We start from the raw sequence: 19,068 nt of genomic DNA on the forward strand, positions 1-19,068 counted from the left end.
ACATACTCGGTATAAACCTGGACCGTGTGTAGCAACAATACTGGAAGACTTCCTCGGCCACCAGGGATGGGCTTTCACATCTGGTCGTGTTGGAGTGACAGGTACTGGATGTAGTTTCCCGTGAAACCACTACTTAAGTGGGCAGAGGAGACACCTATATCCGGGAACCGGCCGCGCAGGGCTGAGGTCCTGCAATACCGATGTCAAAGGCGTAACGTAAATCAGGGCAAGGAGACAAAAACGCTTTCATCATTAGAGAGGAAATGCGGCTCGAGGATGGATTTGGATGCCCTCTGGGTGGCCCACGCCGTGTCTTTTTCCTCCTCTGGAATATGTGTCGTGAGAGATGAGGTCTATTCTTTAGGGCAATTAGTGCTTTTCTCTGTTTGAGTGGCTCGTGTTTGGTATTTCGTATTAATTTTCCGTCCTTTTGATGTGTTTTATTCAAATGTCTACATCAGGGCCAGCTGTTTTCCATTGTTGAAATCTACAATCTAAGGGGCGCCCGGGTGGTTCACTCGGTCGAGCGTGCGACTTCGGCTCAGGTCGTGATGTCACGGTTCGTGAGTTCGAGCCCCGCGTCGGGCTCTGGGCTGATGGCTCAGAGCCTGGAGCCTGCTTCCGATTCCGTGTCTCCCTCTCTCTCTGCCCCTCCCCTGCTCACACTCTGTCTCTCTCTGTCTCTCAAAAATGAATAAACGTTAAAAAAAAATAATTTAGAAATACATAACCTACGAGCACTACATATTTCCTCATAACAACAATAAACTGTACATTTGTTATTATATCTTATTTTAAGATCAGGAAGCCTCTGAAACATCTACTATATAACCCTACCACAGAAACACGACTCGTTGTCTGTTCTTATGTCATTAGCACTTAAGAACAAGAATTGTAAGAGGCGCTTGGATGGCTCAGTCGGTTAAGTGTCCAACCCTTGATTTAGGCTCAGGTCCTGATCTCATGGTTCATGGGTTCGAGCCCCGCGTCAGACTCTGCACCATCACCATGGACCCTGCTTGGGATTCTTTCTCTGCCCCTACACTGTGCTCGCACGTATGCTCTCTCTCAGTCTCTCTCGCAAAAATAAATAAATAGGGGCGCCTGGTTGGCTCAGTCGGTTAAGCGTCCGACTTCGGCTCAGGTCACGATCTCGCGGTCCGTGAGTTCGAGCCCCGCGTCGGGCTCCGTGCTGACAGCTCAGAGCCTGGAGCCTGTTTCGGATTCTGTGTCTCCCTCTCTCTCTGCCCCTCCCCCGTTCATGCTCTGTCTCTCTCTGTCTCAAAAATAAAATAAATGTTAAAAAAAAAAAAATTTAAAATAAATAAATAAATATTAAAAAAAAAAAAAGAGCAAGTGTCATACAAATACAGAATATGATTTTGGGGAAATCCCAAGAATTCCTGGGAATTATGATTTGTGCCTGGATCCCAAGGATTAATGTTACTTTGTTACCGGATGAAATCTGCATGTTCCTCAAATTTCAGCTCACACGTTCCCTCTTCTTTAAAATATCCTGTGTTTAAAATAAGCCCCAAACATCTGTATTAGCCAAGGCTGATTACTGGAAATGTCTTGAATCCAATATAATCTAGTCTAGGCAAAGGAATGCTTTACTGGCTGATGTAGCTGGGCGTGGTTGTGGCTTGAGGCACAGCTGGATCCAGGAGTTTATTTATTTATTTATTTAAGAAAATTTTTTAAATGTTTTTTTTATTTATTTTTGAGACAGAGAGACACAGAGCATGAGCAGGGGAGGGGCAGAGAGAGAGGGAGACACAGAATCCGAAGCAGGCTCCAGGTTCTGAGCTGTCAGCACGGAGCCCGACGCGGGGCTCGAACTCACGAACCGTGAGATCGTGACCTGAGCCGAAGTCGGACGCTCAACCCACTGAGCCACCCAGGTGCCCCGTGGATCCAGGAGTTTAGAATGCCATGATTCTTCTCTCTGTCTCTCTCCCTCCCTCCCGGCTTTTCCTCTGACGTAGGGGTAGTTTCTCTCCACGTACAGTTAAAGATAGTCACCCGGAGCTCCAGACATGCATTTTCCGTAAAACTCATGACCCTAGCCCAAGAGAGAGCGAATGCTTTTCTAGTAGGTTTGATGAAAGTCCTCAGCAGCGTTCTGAGTGTCCCCGTGAGCACACACGCTCATCCCTGCACCCGGCGATTGGCATCTAGGATGCGGATATTCTGATTGGCCAGACTTGGGTCACCTGCCCTCATCTGGGATCAGCCCTACCTGAGTACATGGAAGGGATACAGCTGGGTGTGCGGGAGCCACGGACGCCACCAGACCTCCATTCTTCTCTCCTGCCCCCGTGGGGATCAGTACCTCTCTGTCTACACCGCCATAACTGCTATTTCTTCCCGTGTTGCGTTACCTCCCACAGGGTGCTCTGGCCTGCCTCCCCCCTGCCACCTGCCCCCGTGTGCTTCCCAAGAGGCTCCCCTTCCTCTTTGTGGCATTTCAGCGACCAGCACGTGCCTGGCACATAGTAGGTACTCAATAGCTGAAGTGTATTGGCATTTTTTACGTGTTAGACACTGTCCAAAGTTCCGTAGGAGCCTGTTTTCACAGCCATACTATGAGGCACGTGATATTATCCCCCATTTCGATATTTATGGAACAAGTTAATAAAAATAAGTCATGGCTGTAAGAAGGTGTAAACGGAACCCCATCATACAACCCAAGGGCTGTCTGGCTCAGCGGACCACACCTGGTGCCATCAAAGGGAGCTCTTGTCTTGTGGGCGCTTCCCTGAAGGGAGCTGGTCTGACCACAGAAAAGGCTGGAGGTCACCTCCAGCAGAGAGGCTGGGTCGGTGCCAATGACGTCACCTCTGCTCCCCTTAACATCGTAAGATATCTGGGCTCCCCCCGAGGCCGGCAAACAAAAGAACAACTGCCTTTTGGAGTAAGTAATCCTGATGCTGGACGTAGTCTGAGACACACAGAAGGAATCCCTCTGGCGGATCAGTCGTGGACTACAAAGCAGGAGGGACCTTAAAAATCATCCAAGACTGTGCTTTTGTTCTCAAGATGAGGAAACAGAGGCCTGGAGAGGTTAAAGAAATCGCCCAAGGTCGCACCGCTAGTGAGAAATGAGAATCTGGAAGGAGATCCCGGGTCCCTTTCTGTGTCTCCCGTGCCCCAAGGAGTCACACACCCTAAATTTTTACTCAGAGGTTCATGGCCCTAGCTTCAAGCCGTCATTATTGGGCAGGTGGCCTCCACGCGCTGTCCTTAGTTTCTTGTACACACCCTCTGGAGGCGCCTTGGTTTGGGGAAGTCAGAGGTGGGAGCCCCAGGACACAACGCTGTTGCCTAGAACCTTCCGTGCTTAGAGTGGTAGAACAGTGCTGCCACGACCTGGATGCCAGGATGTCGGGAGGTCTGTCTCGTGTCCTCGGGGGTGGGACGGCGGAGGCCGTTCTTTTAATGATCGGATCGGCAGAGCAAAGACCCTCTGATCCCGCCAGCCTCCTGCAACCCTCTCCCTGCCACGGCCATCACCTCAGGACGCCCTACATCTCCTAACGTCTCCACGGCCGCTCCCAGCCTAACCCGGGGTAGCTTTTTCTAGCCCTGGGACGACATGTGGCACGATTACTGGGCTTTCTCACTTGATTCGATGCTGTTATCGACGTGTCTCCTGGGCTGGTCACTGCTCTTCATGGATGCAGAGTCCGGAACACCCCAAAACCCTCAGTCTCGCCAGGAACAGACCCTCACCCAATACGTGCGGACCCCAGGGCAAGGACGCAAGTGAGGCCCCGCACGCCGCCCATCTAAATAGCGAGATGTGATACATCACACCCATAAACTGCCCCCACTCCTGATAAATCCATTTTTTATAGCAGCGAAATTTTAAGATATGTGTAAAGCGATGAGTTTCATGTGACTACAAGTCAGTGTAATAACAAAGACACACATAATCCACATGTTATTGGGGGATTTGTTCCGTGTAACTTGTCTTCATTTTGGCAATGTTATATTCATCATAATAGTTATTAGGTATTCGCATAATTTGTTTTCCAAACAGTAATGATCTACAAAGTAAATAATAGGGGCGCCTGGGTGGCTCAGTCAGTTAAGCGTCCGACTTTGGCCTAGGTCATGATCTCCCAGTTCGTGGGTTCGAGCCCCACGTGGGGCTTTGTGCCGACGGATCGGAGCCCTGAGCCTGCTTCGGATTCTGTGTCTCCCTCTCTCTCTGCCCCTCCCCCACTTGTGTTCTGTCTCTCAAAAATGAAAAACACTAAAAATAATTATCTTTTAAAGTAGTGTCTGATTTCACTCCAGTTACATGGGGATCGCATACATAAACTCACGACTCTATGTTTACGCATTCACCTCTTTGCTGAAATTTTTTGTAACCCAAGATCAATGCTTGTGGCACTTACTGGGTCATTGCAGACATACCCAGGGTGCAGAACACTTTGAGCCGCGTGACGCACGCGTTCCAAGCTGAGGCTGAACAGGGCGAAGCTCTGCCTCCTGTGTTCACCTGTCCTATCGTGAAAACAAGTGTCTTTTCTGCCGTCCATTTAGTACCACAGATCTCACATTTCTGTGCTTTTTGGGGGTGACTTTGCTGTTATAAATGGCCTCCAAGGCTGTCCTGTGTTCCTGAGCCCAAGAAGACTGAGAGGTACCTTACGGAGCGAGTACGTGTTCAGATGTGAGTTACGTCCTTTCAGCCGTGAGCTCGATGTTAATGAATCAACAATATCCATTGAATAAGGCATCTTTTTTAAAAAAAATTTTTAATGTTTATTTATTTTTGAGAGAGAGAGGGAGAGAGAATGTAAACAGGGGAGGGACAGAGAGAGAGGGAGACGCAGAATCGGAAGCAGGCTCCAGGCTCTGAGCCGTCAGCACAGAACCCGACGCGAGGCTCGAACCCACGAACCGCGAGATCGTGACCTGAGCCGAAGTCAGCCGCTTAGCCGACTGAGCCACCCAGGCGCCCCAAATTCTGTATTGAAACAGAAGCACCCGTAAAGCAAGATCATGTGTGGATCCGATGACAAAAATGCTGTCACCGGAGGCACACAGGAAAGTGATCCCGTATCTCGGTTCAGTGTTCACTAACCCGGTGCTGGTGGTGATTGCACAGGCCGTGATCACCGCAGAGAATGAGAATGGACTGTATATACGAATGTGAGAGTTGAGTTTAAGATTGCAAAACACTCCACGGCGGGCTTGTGTGGCTATGGCCAGTCCTGCTCCCCGAGGGCCTCCAGAACCCCAAACGGGAACCCACTGAGGAACGAGAAGGTAGACGCTGGCATCGTGCCACCTGAGCCCCTCACAGCCACGCTGAGAAGAGGGCTTGGCCAGTTACCCGATTGGTCTTTTTTACCTGCACCCTTCCACTCTTCCGACGGGTCCGCGCTCTGCAAACAGCGCCCGTCCCCGGTGTTGGCAGTGACCCAGCCCACAGACTCATGGCGTCCAGACGTAGTCACCTTGCGTTTTGAAAACACAGGGCGAGAGGAGTGGAGAGAGGCCCTTCTCTGGGGCCCAACCCCTGTTACTCAACAGAACGGAAGTTTGGGGTTACAGACCCCACAGTGCCATCACTGAGCCTCGGAGCCCAGCGACAAAGCCTTCTGCGTGTTATCTGACACATCACACTGTGTGGACACACGTGTTCGAGGGCCAGAGCGGGGTGCCGTCTGAGGACGGTCCTCCGAGGCTGCCCAGGAGGCATCCAGACCAGATATCGTACCGACGTGGGTCTTCAAGAGGATAGTTTGGCTCAAGAATTTCACTGAACCTCTTTTACCACAGCCCAGCGTCACTGGCTCTGAGGCTCCAGCCAGAGAGTGAGACGATGCCCGTGAGTTTTTCTGGAATAGTGTGTTTGTGTTACGTCGTCATTGCGATCTCCTTCTGGTGAGAGGACGTTTGTTTATGGTTTTGGAGAAGGGACAGCAGATAGTTCTGTCTGGTCACCCAGCCCGTGTGTGTTTTTTTTATTTGTTTATTTTATTTTAATTTTTTTAATGTGTATTTTTGAGAGAGAGAGAGAGACAGAGTGCGAGCATGGGGGAGGGGCAGAGAGCGAGGGAGACACAGAATCCGAAGCAGGCTCCAGGCTCCGAGCTGTCAGCACAGAGCCCGACACGGGACTCGAACCCATGAATAGTGAGATCATGACCTGAGCCAAAGTCAGACATTTAACTGACTGAGCCCCCAGAGGCCAGTCTTTCTTTCTTTCTTTCTTTCTTTCTTTCTTTTGAAGAAAATGTGCCTTGCTTGGTTCACAGTCCCTCGAACTTAGTTAGCACTTTGCCCCAGATTCTAGCTCAGGATTGTCAGGAAATCTAACTTTTTCCCGCGAGGTGTTACTCTGCCGCTGTATGTCGTTTTCTCCTTGTCCCCTCATCGGCCTTTTTGCTTATTTCCATCTTTCGGGGCTTAGCATCCAAGGCTGCTGGTCGCTAGCTGTGTGACCTTTGCAAAGTCCCTCGGTGCCTCCGTTCTGCATTTACAGTGTGGGGATGCTTGCACCCACCACGCGGCTCTGTGACAGTGACGCCTTCTCTTGTCCCCCTTCGATGAGGGCCGAGCCGAGCACAGACTAGTACCTTCTCAGCACACATCCGGGGGTCCCCCTGTGGCAGGAGGACTTAACTATTCTGTTTTCCTCTGTCACAAGGATTTCACTGAACCTAGAGCCTTCCCAGGGTCACAGCAAGGGATCACCAAAGACGAAGGCCGCTTTTGTCGGACCCAGGGAGGCCTGGGCAGAGCAGGAAGAAACCAAATCCTTGACAGCGAGGGCTGGCAGGGCTCCTGCCGAACTAAGAGAACAAGCGCGCGTTACATGGGGTGTTAACGCAGTAGAGATGAAACCCCGAGCAGGTGAACAAAGGGATCTTGGTCTTGACCTAGTAGCTTCCCCAGAGTCGACCAGCCTCGCTCAAATCCCAACAAGGGGATTCCGTCTGGGGCTCCCAGGTCCGCTCACGCCAGGCGGGGGGCGGCTCGCCTGCTCCTAACCTGAGAGCGAGGGCAGCGTCCTGGGGCCACCAGGACTTGGGCAGGGGGTGGGGGAGGGGCTGAGACTGATGAGGGCGGAGCAGGAGGGGGGCGGAGCCAGGTGGATCCCATGAAGGGGGCGGGAGGAGGGAGGTTGAGGTTTGGTGGGAGCAACAGGGAAGAAGGAAGCTGTTGGGGGGGCTGGGGGTTCACAGACGGGTAGGCGGGCTCGGACCAGCCAGGAGGATTGGCCACCGCGGCCGTCATCACCGTGCCCGGTGGCGATGTCTCCGCAGACCCTGACACCCACCCACCTCCTCCAGGAAGCCGGCAGCCCACCACCACGCCAGCGGCTGCTGATCCGTCGTCTCTGACTGACCTGTGACTTGGGGGCCCCCGCCCCCGCCCCTAAGTCCCGAGGAAGACCCCGCGGATCCCAAGTAGGCCCAGCTTTCCCGCAAAGTGACAGAAATCATTAGCGCATCTAAATTAAAAGTCACCAGTCGGAAGGGCGTGGTAAGTCTCCGAAGCGCGGGAAAGAGGCAATCGGCAAGGCAAGCATTGGCTCCTTTTCAGGCCCGGCTTTATCAAAGATTTGCTGAGATCCTACTCCTACCAAGGGACAGACAGGTCACAGCTCCTGTTCTCAAGAAGCTTGCTTTCAGGGGCACCTGGGTGGTTCAGTCGGTTAAGGGTCTGACTTGATTTCGGCTCAGGTCGCGATCTCACCGTTTGTGGGTTCGGGCCCCGCGTCAGGCTCTGCGCTGACAGCTGGAAGCTTGGAGCCTGCTTGGGATTCTGTGTCTCCCTCTCTCTCTCTGCCCCTCCCCTGCTCGTTCCCTGTCTCTCTCCCCAAAAGAAATAAATAAACATTAAAAAAGGCAAAGCAAAAAGTGGGGGATACCTTTATATATATATATATAGGTATATATAGGCACATATAGGTATATATCTTTATATACCTATATATACCTTTATATTTGAAGGCCTGAGAGGCAGGAGAGCCTATGGTATATGTTTCAGTGAGAATCCAAATCCAAAGGCAGCAGAAGACCAATGCCCCAGCTCGAAGACAGAGAGAGCTGGACGCAACCAACTCAGCCTTTTATTCTATTTGGGTCTTCCACTGATTAGATGAGACCCACCCACGCTGGGGAGAGCAATCTGCTTCATGCAGTCTACCGATTCGAATGTCAGTCTCATCCAGAAGCACCTTCACAGACACGCCTAGAACAATGTTTAGCCAAATAGCTGGGTACTCGATGGCCCAGTCAACTGACATATAAAATTTGCCATCGAATTCTCTCTGCTTCGTAAAGTCACCTCCTAAATAAGCCACACGTAAGCCTATATGTTGAGCTCAGCTTTGGGGGCAGTCCAAACTAAAACGAAAGGATTTCCAGCAGCACTGATGTCAAATAAGACGTACATAAGTCTTGCAAATAAGACAAACATACAGAGAGATCTCTGCCGTGCAAAAAGGTCTGCACGGGACAGAATATCCATCGTTCCTAGCACCTGCAAACTAAACGCCAGGAACATGCACCATCCCCAGTCACTGTGACAACCAAAAGGGCCCCATACATTTCCAGAATGCCCCAAGGAGCAGTACCACCCAAGCTATCCCCCGGATCGGAAACCATTTGTCTGGAGGAAGTGAGCTTCAGGCGCGGCTTAATCAGGGCTCCACTCCTCAGCCTGCCCTTCTTCTTGCGGGCAAGTCGGCTGCAGCTGTTTTAGGAGCGTATCCGCATATGACAGAGGCCAGAAGAAGTGGGAGCAGTCTGTGCCCGCATTTCCAGCAAGATTCCTGAGACCCACCCTAACGGGGTCGGACAAAGTCTCGTATCTGCCTCTACGGATGGCTTACCTGGAGCATGGAATTTTCTATGGGTTTTGGGCAGCCATTCACGGTCCGGTCTGGTGGAGGGGGTGGGGGTGGGGTCACCTTCTCCGAAGCCCTTGGCGTCCGGTGGCCGATGCCTGGATAAAAGCCTGAGCATTGTCACGAGGGATAGGATGCCGGGTGGAGAGCCACTGGCTATGCACGACAGAGAATGGAAACCACGCTGTCTGTGCGTCTGTGGTGTGGGGGACAGGGGTGAGCCCATACGAGACTCCTTCATTTAATGGATTTCGCGGGTTCCCCTTGCTCCTCAGCCACGGTCCCAGTGACACGTTCGTGTCCCACACCACTCAGCATCGACGGGAACGTCTGACCGGTCCTTCCAGGGACTGTTTCTCGTTCTGAATCAACAACGGGGCGCTCTGGTCTATACATCAGTCTCTGCGAGACAGGTTAGTGTTAATCGGCCCCTGGAAAAATGGGCCCCCTCGTGGCGAGCGACATTAGATTCCTGAGCCTGCATGACGGAACCTGACCTGTGACCAATTTGCCCGGTTGGCTGTGACCTCAGGAGGCCTCGCGCCCGCTGCCCAGCTCCGCACTTCCGTGCTCCAACCGGGCACCCGCCTTCGGCAGAGTTCTTAGTCCGATTTTGCAAATGAAGAAACTGAGCCTCAGAGAGGCTACGTGATTGGCCCGGGGCCCCCGGCCAGTAGGCGAGCAGCCAAGAGTGGGACCCAAGCGCCCCTGACCACACGGCGCCCGCCTCGCCTCCCATTAGCGACCTCTAACGGGCTGAAGTCGGTCCGAGGCTGCAAAGTTCCCTCCTCGTCCAGAAAATAGTCAACTATGTTCACGCAAGCGACCGCGCGCTTCGTAAGACTTAATAAGACCAGGGTGCACGCCTTTGCCCTCTCATTGGAGTCGTTCGTCCCTCCGGCAAGGCCCCCTTGTGCCCTTCTGTCCCTCAAGTGCCAGCACCATAGGGCTCTGACTCAGCGGGGAAGTAGCCTCTTGCAAAGACCAAATAAGGGGCGGATGCCAAAAGCAGCAGTAAACCCCACAAGGTGTTGGGAATTTAAACAAAGTGTAATCCGGGGTAGGGAGGGTGTCTGTGCCCGGCTGGAGCCCGTGTGACTCCCAAAGGAAAGCTGCCCACCTCCGATGGTCGGGAAGGCGCTCCCGGACCGGGCGGCATCTCCTTAATAGGGAAGAGCCTGCGGCCTCTCGGGGAGCTTTTATTCCTGGGGCCGGAAAAGAGCCAACGGTGTTTCTTTGCTCTGCAACGTGTCGGCCTTGGACTGGGCTTTTCGTTCCCTTCTCCCGTCCCCCCGCCCCACCCCCAGCCCCGGTGTTGCCGGCCTTCCGCTCCCGTGTGAACATTTCTCTCGGGTTTTGACACCTGCTGAGACGACACTCAGCCTCTCCCTGGGGCCACGGGAGCAGGGAGCCGCAGGGATCGGAATCGAAACGTCCGCTGTCTGGGCAGCTGGACTTCGGGAGAACAAAATGGAGAAACCTGGCCCTTGTTTTGTGGGCGCCCGAGGCCTGGAGGGGCTCTGCTGCGGGGGTCAGCGCGCAGGCCGCCCGGGAGCTGGAGGCAGGGAGGCCACCCAGGGAGGCTCTTATTGTGGGGAGGCTCAGAGATCTGAGAGCACGGGTTCTGGCTTAGCTGAAGGGTTCCCTGCAGGTGGCTGTGACGGGCACGGATGCCGTTTGACGAAGACCGGATCCTCTCGGGCCGGCTTGCGCCGTGTGGTCAGGGCTGGGTCAGCCTCCCCCTCCTCCCCACCAGGAGGGGGCTGGGCGGTGTGCGTGTGTGTATGTGTGTGTGTGTTCGGGGAAGCACTAGCAACCTCCCTGAGGTCAGGCTGGAAGTTTACGTAAATCCCTGTATTGTCGGAAACCTTTTTTAACGTTTTTATTTATTTTTGAGAGAGACAGAACACAAGTGGGTGAGGGGCACAGAAAGGGACACAGAATCCGAAGCAGGCCCCGGGCTCCGAGCCGTCAGCACAGAGCCCGACGCGGGGCTCGAACTCATGAACCCCGAGATCATGACCTGAGCCGAAGTCGGATGTTTCAACTGACTGAGCCCCCCAGGCGCCCCCAGGAGAAGGATTTAAACACCTGTGTTCTCAAGCCACCGACATCTTGGGGTCCCTTTGCTATAGCAAAGGTCTGGTCACCACCCCGCTAATGCGCAGAGACCCTGCCCCCCCTCCCTCTCCTAGAGGAGGGTGCGAGGCACAGGCTGGGAGCCGTGGAAAGCCGCTGTTTGGTAGAGATTTTCACTTTTGTTTTCAGCGCAGAAAGAATGAGCTGCTTGGCAGGGAAAGTTGCAAAGGATTCAAAAGCGTCTGAACCGCGTCCCATTCATTCATTCGTTCATCCCACAAACGTGGCCTAAGCACCTTTCTGTGACAGGCAGCGGGCGGCCGGCCTCCTATTCCCAACATTCTCCGCCCTCCCGACGCCCACCACGTCCAGGAACCCGCCCGGGCCTTCAGGAAGGGGGCCCGCAGACACGCGCTGTGGATTCCTGGTCAGATGCTTTGCTGTGTGGGCAGTACACGGACGAGGGTGGCCTGCTTGGGTCAAGAAAAATATTCTCGGTTCTTGGGGACCGGTCTCATTCCAGCTCTCACAGACTTGTAATTGTTCGTTTCCATCTATTCGTCACCAGATTTATTCCTGACACACAAATCTCCCTCCTCCCCGGCCCCTGCCCTGCCCTGTGGCTGTTGTCCCTGGTAAGTGTTTAAAGGAGGTGGGGGCCAGATTTGGGCCGAAGGCCCGGCTCGCGCCCCGACTCTTACTGCTTGCCAGCCGGACCACCTGACTTTTAAGTCTCTGGCGTCCAGGTTCCTCATCTACAAAACGGGGATAAGCTTCTCCGTCCTGATTGTAGCACGTAGTTGCTGTAAAGTTGACGGGCCAAGTGGGAGTGTCATTATGAGTTTTTCCAAATTCCACCATGCAAGGCATGGGGGTGGAGTGTGCTCTCAAACCGAGGGTGACATGGGCTGACGCGGTGACCCCAAATGAACCCTCTGCCCCTATCTGTGAGACCCGCCTGTAAATTTCCAGATGGTCAAATATTTCCTTTCATAGGGACCTTGCTAGGGGCGTCTGGGTGGCTCAGTCGGTTAAGCGTCCGACTTCGGCTCAGGTCACGATCTTGTGGTTTGTGGGTTCGAGCCCCGCATCGGGCTCTGTGCTGACAGCTCGGAGCCTGGAGCCTGCTTCGGATTCTGGGTCTCCCTCTCTCTCTGCCCCCCCTCAAAAATAAATAAACTTTAAAATACATTTTTTTTAATATAGGGACCTTGCTAAAAGCAAAGGGCCCGGCCCAAAGGTCCATCAACAACAGATGACTGGATAAACAAATTGTGTTACGTACACAGGATGGAATGTTTTTCAGCCATACGACGGAATTACTAATACACATGACCATGTGGGTGAAACTCGAACTCATTATGGTAAGTGGAGGAAGCCAAACACAAAAGGTCACATGTTGTTTAATTCCATTTATGTAAAATATTCAGAAGAGATAAATCCAAACACGCATAACACAGATTGGTGATTGCCAGGGGCTGAGGTGGGGGAGAAGAAATGCGGAAAAGCTGCTTAATGGGTTTGGAGATTCACCTTGGCGTGATGGAAATATTCTGGAACGAGAGAGAGGAGTGGTGGTTGCACAGCATCATGAATGCACTAAACGCCACTGAATCGGTCACCTTTAAATGGCTAATTTTACGTTGCGTGAGTTTCACCTTAATAATTTTTTTTTAATGAAGAGAGCTAATGAATCGAATTGGTAATGTTTCACGATGAAACTTCAGTAATGGCTGCCTACGAAACTTGGGATGAGTTATTTTTTTTTAAATGTGTATTTATTTTTGAGGAGGGGAGGAGCAGAGAGAGAGGGAGACACAGAATCCGAAGCAGGCTCCAGGCTCTGAGCTGTCAGCACAGAGCCCGACGCGGGACTTGAACTCTTGAGCCGTGAGACCGTGACCTGAGCCGAAGTTGGACGCTTAACCGACTGAGCCACCCAGGCGCCCGGAATGAGTTATTCTTTAAGCTCTCGGAGGAGGTATCTTTGGTTCTTTCCACTCAGAACCCTTCTGGCACCAGGAACCCACAAAATAATCTTGTGGGTACCATTCTTTCACGCAACCGAAGCCTGTACCTGGGTCTGGCTAACTTCACCAAGTGGCTTCTGACTCAGCTTCTGGGTCTCTGCTCAGGGCGGCTTCAATCAGATATTCTGAAATTTATATTTATTCCTTACCTCCTACAAGTACTGGGACAGTCGTGCGAGAGAAATTAGACCCAAGTTTCTGGGCCAGATCAAGAAAGCGAAGCCTGTGCGTGTGACCGTGTGAGAATATACACTGAAATGTTAGCAGTGGTTATGTCTGATCTTTGGGGGGGGGGGGTGGGTGTAAGGAATGGGAATTTCCTTTTTTTTAATGTTTACCTAGGTATTTTATTTTATTTATTTATGTATTTTTATTTATTGAGAGAGATAGAGAGAAGTGTGAGATGGGGAGGGGCAGAGGGAGAGAGAGAGAGAGAGAGAGAGAGAGAGAGAATCTTAAGTAGGCTCCAGGGCTGAGCCCAGCGCAGGGCTCGATCTTAGGATCGAGCATGTGGGATCACGCCCTGAGCCGAAGTTGAGTTAGATGCTTAACTGAGCCCCCCAGGCACCCCTACCTAGGTATTTTAAAATGAGCCTACAATAAACATGATTTGTTTATGTAATTTTAAAGAAAACATTAGGTGGGGATGGTCCATTGAAAGATGTAGGGGCGCCCGGGTGGCTCAGTCGGTTAAGCACCCGACTTCAGTTCAGGTCATGATCTCACGGCTCGAGAGTTTGAGCCTCGCGTCGGGCTCTGTGCTGTCAGCTCAGAGCCTGGAGCCTGCTTCGGATTCTGTGTCTCCTTCTCTCTCTGCCCCTACCCCGCTTACGCTGTGTCTGTCTCAAAAATGAACAAACAGTAGGGGCGCCTGGGTGGCTCAGTCAGTTAAGCGTCCGACTTCGGCTCAGGTCACAATCTCAAGGTGTGTGAGTTCGAGCCCCGCGTCGGGCTCTGTACTGATGGCTCAGAGCCTGGAGCCTGCTTCCCAGTCTGTGTCTCCCGCTCTCTCTCTGCTCCTCCCCTGCTCATGCTCTGTCTCTCTCTGCCTCAAAAATAAATAAAAACATTAAAAAAAATTTTTTTTTAAATGAACAAACGGTAAAAAAAAAATTTTAAATATATGGTATAAATACATAGGCAGTAAATATATAAATAAAACAAATGGCTCGTTGGGGCACCTGGGTGGCTCGGTTGATTGAGCATCGACTTCAGCTCAGGTCATGATCTCAGGTTCGTGAATTCGAGCCCCGCGTCGGGCTCTGTGCTGCCAGCTCAGAGCCTGGAGCCTGCTTCGCATTCGGTGTCTCCCTGTCTCTCTGCCCCTCCCCGACTTGCTCGCGCACGTGCGTGTGCTCTCTCTCTCAAAAATAAACAAACACTAAAACAATTTACAAAAAAAGATGTAGTACATACACTGGTAAGAAAGTATACTCTTTCATGAGAACTTTAGAAGCCCGTGTAGGGGTGGTGCTTATAAAAACCAGGATGGCCCTTCCCCGAGAAGGCTCACGGCGACAATCACCCTCCTGTGATATTAGAGGGCTTCACAGAGCCATATGGAGACACAGCTCCGTGGAAAGTAGGCGGATTCTACCCGGAGGACAAGGCATTGGCACTACACTCTGTTCCAGCCAACTGGTCTACCCATTTCCTTCATTTCTCTAGTCCTTGTTATCCCCTTTTTTCCCTTTTATCAGAATTGTGCCCTCCTTCTGAGGACTGTCCTTGCTCCCTCTTCGGAGTCACCTTATCCCTTGCCGATGGCACCGTCCTGGTGGCACCTGTCGCATGCTGCTCACCTTTTCCTGTCTATTGCCCCAATTACATCATCGCCTTTCCGGAGGACACGCTCAACTATTCTTACCGTTCAGTAACCCCAGCATCCTAAAAAAAAAGAAAAAAAAAGCGTGAGAGTTGTGGAGAGTTGTGATATGGTGCATATATTCTGACTCCATCAAGAATACAACGGATGAACCAGAAGAGTCTTCATGGTTCGGTGTTAAAAGTTCTGAGGATGCAAGTGGGACTGTCATAAATTAGGAGTCGGTGAGCACAAAGCCAGGCTGCTCGAAAACGCTCTTGGAGGGAGACCAAAGAAGTCTGCAAAATTAGTTTCAGAGACAATCAATTTAGTATGCTGTGTCAAAAGCGGAAACTCTGAATACAATGTGTTTCCACGGTTGCCATCTCGTTCAAATACCCGATGTAAGATTAGGTGCCGAAAGAGTCATCACCGGGGTCTGAAATGATTCTGCCTCTGGAACGAGAGTGACTTCTGAAAACGCCTCAGATAAACAACGCCCCTGTCGATGTATGGTCAGAAAGCCTTGCTTCATTAGTTTGGTGGAGGCCTGGCAGTGAGTACCAGAAGCCTAGAGTCAAAGCGGCTTCTGTAAATCCAGAAGCTCGCTCCCTTCTCACGTTGTGAAGGCTGGAGGTAGTCAGCGTGGGGCTGGTGCAGCCGTCCCCGCTGTCACTGTCAGGGAGCCAGGCCTCCCATCTTGCTGTGCAGCCATCTGTGGCTCCCATTCCCAAGGCCCAACATGGCCGCCGGAACTCTAGCCATCACATCTGCAATCCCGGAAGCGGAAAGAAGGAAAGAGAAAGAAAGATAGATTCCCTCCTTTTGAGGGTTCTTGGCAAACACCAGTTCTTTTTTTTTTCTTTTTTTTTTTACAATTTTTTTTAACGTTTGTTTATTTTTGAGACGGGGGGAGGGGCAGAGAAAGGGAGACAGAATCTGAAACACATCTGAGCTGTCAGCACAGAGCCTGATGCGGGCTCAGACTCACGAGCAGTGAGATCATGACCTGAGCTGAAGTCGGACGCTTAACCCACTGAGCCACCCGGGCGCCCCCAGAATAATGTTTTTAAATGAATAAAATAAAATATGAAAGATTACAAAGTTATCCAATTACTGATATACGGTCCCAGGGACAAACTCTGAGGTCTGTAGCCCCCGAGACGAGGATGTCTTCCACAACAGAGAAGAAGGGAGCCGGTGGTCGGCCCCCGACGCCCAGTGCAGAAAACTACGGAATGGCTTCATTCGCTCCGTCGCCAATCTCCAAGGCCCCAGGTTGAGCCTCGTATTGTGTCGTAGAGTGGGACACACACAGAGAAGGTTTGGGTCCTCCTCTTAGTCATGCCCTAACTCATCGTGCCAACACCTGCCTCCTGGAAGCGTTCGTCCTCCCAGAGTGGGGAGTCGCGTGGGCCAGGTTTTACGGATCAGCATTAGGGGGTTCAAAATAAGGGGAAAATCACGTAGCATGGGCCTGGAGGGGGGAAGAAAGACCAGCATGAGGTGTGTTCTGAAAGGGAGGGGCAGTGTGTTTGGGGGCAGGGGGGGCGGTGCGGGCAGAGGGTCGATGGGAGACCAGGAGGGCCCTGAGAGGCTCTGGAGAAAATCATGCAGGGGAAGAGCTTGGCCAGGGGTGGGGGGACTTGGGTCTGAGCTGATAGAAGCAGAGAATCGCTATTAGTTCTCGGAACCAAAGGGATTAAAAGGAATCGAGAAATGTCTGTGTAGGTTGTGTGTAAAAATACCTAAAATGGTCTTCACATTTCTTTTCCTTTTTCATTTTTTTTTAACATTTATTTATTATTGAGAGAAAGAGACAGAACACGGGCAGGGGAGGGGCAGAGAGAGAGGTGGAGACACAGAATCCGAAGCATGCTCCGGGCTCTGAGCCGTCAGCACAGAGCCCGACGCGGGGCTCGAACCCACGAACCGTGAGATCATGTCCTGAGCCAAAGTCCGACGCTCAACCGACTGAGCCATCCAGGCGCCCCAGTCTTCACATTTCTGACGGTGGTTGTCGCTTCTGGGGGGTCGAATGGGCAATAGTTTGAGGGACTGAAGTTTTGTGTGTAATATTTTCTGTCTTTAAAAATAAAAAGAGGCTGGAGGGCCGCCGGGGTGGCTCTCAGTTAAGGTCCCAACTCTTGATTTCAGCTCGGGTCATGATCTCAGGAGTCGTGAGATCAAGCCACACGTGCAGCTCTGTTTTGACATCTCAGAGCCTGCTTGGGATTCTCTCTCTCTCTCTCTCTCTCTCAAAATAAATAAATAAACATTAGAAAAATAAAAATAAAAAGAGGCTGGAGTCAAATAGGACAAAATGGAAACAATTAAGAGTAAGTTTGTCTTACTTCATTCTTTGGGTTTTTTCCCCCCATCTCTGTGTTTTTAAGCATTTCACTGGTTCTTAAATGTACGTTTACTCTGATCTAGATGCGATTGAACTGACTCACTACGTTCTGGCCACACCTGCTGGAAAGTTCTATACTTACTGCGTCCGGGCTGCTTTCTCCACATCCCCCCCGAGCGTGCCACGGTGGTGACTGCCTCAGGTTGTTTCCACAGTCTGGAGCCTGCCCTGGTGTCCTCCCCACCCAGCTGTTGTCCCGCTTCCTTCAGGACCTTCCAGCCCATTTTCTTTCTCCCTCCTGGGAATTCCGGTAATATCAGTCACGTTAGCGTCTACCACTGGACTCTGACTCTAACTCTCAGGGCAGACAGAGCTTCCCACTGAGCGTGGACGCGGCCTAAAATTCCCACAAAGTAGTCGAGTTGTGGGGCGCCTGGGCGGCTCAGTCGGCTGAGCGTCCAACTTAGGCTCAGGTCACGATCTCGCGGTTTGTGAGTTCGAGCCCCGTGTTGGGCTCCCTGCGGTCAGCGCAGAGCCCCCCTCAGATCCTCTGTCCCCCTCTCTCTCTGCGCCTCCCCTCCCCTTGCACACTCTCAAAAATAAATAAAAACATTAAAAAAAGGAAGAAAAAAAAGAAGTCAGGTTGTGAACGTTGGGCCCGCAGACAAAACCCCTTTCCGTGCCTGCCTATGCATCTTTTAGAGGTTCCAAAGTGCCTGAACTGTTCCCAGGGGAGACTCAGAAGGAAGCAGCAACCTCCGAGGACCCGGAAATTATAGAAACTTTAGGCGAGTGGTTTTGAAGAAACCTCCTATCTCGCTTTGGCGATACACCCGTGGCTGATTCAGCGGTTTAGATGCGTCAAGGCCCGGTCCAGAAGGGCCTCGGCCAAGCTGGGAAAGGATACTAGGGCAAGAGGCGAACAGAGCCCCAGACCCCTGTACCCCGGCCGACCAGGACCTCTTGGCCGCCAGGCTGCGGGTGACAAGCTCTGGCCCAACGATGTGCCATCGTGCCCGCTCTTGAGCGACACGAAAAGCCCACCCAGAGCTCTGGAAGGCCTCGGAAAGCCCTCAGACAAGGGGAGGGGACGAGGGAGGAGAGAGGAATGGGTCCTCGGTGAGTCTGAGAGAGGCCTGTAAGTCAGACAGCAGGGACACGGGCCTGAGAACAAGGCCCTTGAAATCTGCTCTCGGAGACACCAGAGCCCTGAAGAAAATATGCCAACGAGCTGTGTTGAACCCTTTTCACGATGAGGTCTTGAGTTATTTATTTTTTTTCCCCAGCTTCTTTAGGCTTCTTTTCCTACTTTTCTTTTAATGTTTATTTTTATTTTTGAGAGCAAGAGAGACAGAGCACAAGCTGGGGAGGGAGGCAGAGAGAGAGGGAAACACAGAATCCGAAGCAGGCTCCGGGCTCTGGGCTGTCGGCACAGAGCCCCACGTGGGGCTCGAACCCGCGAACTGTGAGACCGTGACCTGAGCCGAAGTCAGATGCCTCACAGATGGAGCCACCCAGGCGCCCCTTCTTTTCCTACTTTTTAAAACTCCTGTGGGGGCATCTCAGTGGCTCAGTGGGTTGAGTCGATTGACTTCAGATCAGATCATGATCCAAGGGTCATGAGATCAAGCCCTTGCTGGGCTCTGTGCTGACAGCACGAAGCCTGCTTGGGATTATCTTTCTCCTTCTGCCCCTCCCCTGCTTTCTCTCTCTAATGATAATGGTAATAATAGTTAAAATTCCTGTAATGACCATGTTTATTTCCATGGTCAGAAACTGAAAGAGAGAAAGAGAGAGAGAGAGAGAGAGAGAGAGAGAAAGGAAAGAAAGAAAAAAAGAAAGAAAAGAAAAGAAAGAAGGAAAGAAAGAAGGGGGGAAAAAAAAGCCTAGAGGAACATGGGTCTTTTTTTAGAGTAGTGCTAAG

The sequence above is a fragment of the Panthera tigris genome, chromosome F3 (assembly GCF_018350195.1).
Source record: "Panthera tigris isolate Pti1 chromosome F3, P.tigris_Pti1_mat1.1, whole genome shotgun sequence".
NCBI lineage: Eukaryota > Metazoa > Chordata > Mammalia > Carnivora > Felidae > Panthera > Panthera tigris.